Source organism: Otolemur garnettii, unplaced genomic scaffold (genome assembly GCF_000181295.1).
Source record: "Otolemur garnettii isolate 467f Iridium unplaced genomic scaffold, OtoGar3 scaffold00083, whole genome shotgun sequence".
Lineage (NCBI taxonomy): Eukaryota > Metazoa > Chordata > Mammalia > Primates > Galagidae > Otolemur > Otolemur garnettii.
The window spans coordinates 4,952,047-4,953,327 of record NW_003852478.1 but is presented as its reverse complement, the minus strand read 5'-3'; the positions used below and the strand labels follow the sequence as shown (position 1 = coordinate 4,953,327).

The following is a 1,281-nucleotide window of genomic DNA, read 5'->3' as shown; positions in this document are numbered from 1 at the left end:
AGAGAAGAACCCAGCTACTTATCATCATTTGATCTTTGACAAGCCTATCAAAAATATTCAATGGGGGAAAGACTCCCTATTTAACAAATGGTGCTGGGTGAACTGGCTGGTGACCTGTAGAAGACTGAAACCGGACCTCCACCTTTCACCATTAACAAAAATTGATTCTCACTGGATAAAAGATTTAAACTTTAGACCATAAACTTAAGACCATAAACTGAAACCATAAAAATACTGAGAGTGCAGGGAAAACACTTGAAGAAATTGGCCTGGGAGAATATATTTATGAGGACCCCCCCTGGGCAATCAAAGCAACACCAAAAATACACTACTGGGACCTGATCAAACTAAAAAGCTTTTGCACAGCCAAGAGCAGAAGAGCTCTTTGCACAGCCAAGAGTAAATAGAGCAAACAGACAGCCCTCAGAATGGGAGAAGATTTTTGCACATTATGCTTCGGACAAAGGTCTGATAACTAGAATCTATAGAGAACTCAAACTAATCAATAAGAAAAGAATAAATAATCCCATTTCTGTGCTCACTTTGGCAGCACATATGCTAAAATTGGAACAATACAGAGAAGATTAGCATGGCCCCTGCACAAGGATAACACGCAAATTCATGAAGCATTCCATATTTTTATGAAAAGGAAAAATGGATCACTCTCTCAGAGAGCTCTGGGATAATTCGAAGAAGACTAATATTTGTCTTATAGGAATCTCTGAAGGCAACAAAGTGGCTTCAGAAAGCACAGAGGCTCTACTTCATGAAATTATGAAAGAGAACTTTCCAGACATGCCAAGAGATTCTGAAATTTAGATAGCAGACAGTTTGAGAACCCCAGCACGACTCAACCTGAACAAGACATCCCCCAGGCACATCATAATTAACTTCACTAAAGTTAATATGACAGAGAAAATTCTGAAAGCAGCTAGACATAAAAAAAACCATAACCTACAAGGGGAAGAATATTAGAATGATTGCAGATCTCTCTGCTGAAACCTTTCAGGCTAGAAGAGGGTGGTCATTGACTTTTAACCTCCTAAAACAAAATAACTTTCAACCCAATATCCTGTATCCAGCTAAACTGAGTTTCATTTATGTTGGAGAAATTAAATACTTTAATGACATTCACATGTTGAAGAAATTTGCTATAACTAAACCAGCCCTCCAGGATATTCTCAGACCTAGCCTCCATAAAGACCAGCGCAATCCTCCACATAAGTAAACTCACATAGAAAATTTTGATCAAATTCCAATTTCCAGAGTGGCAAAAGGATT

At 38.2% G+C, this 1,281-nt stretch overlaps 1 non-coding gene across 1 annotated transcript; it reads left to right on the top strand.

Annotated features, from left to right (window-relative positions):
- Positions 1-534: 534 nt before the first annotated feature.
- LOC111726858 lies at positions 535-641 on the top strand. The gene has a single exon (XR_002774539.1). It is a non-coding gene; the product is annotated as a U6 spliceosomal RNA (small nuclear RNA).
- Positions 642-1,281: the final 640 nt, after the last annotated feature.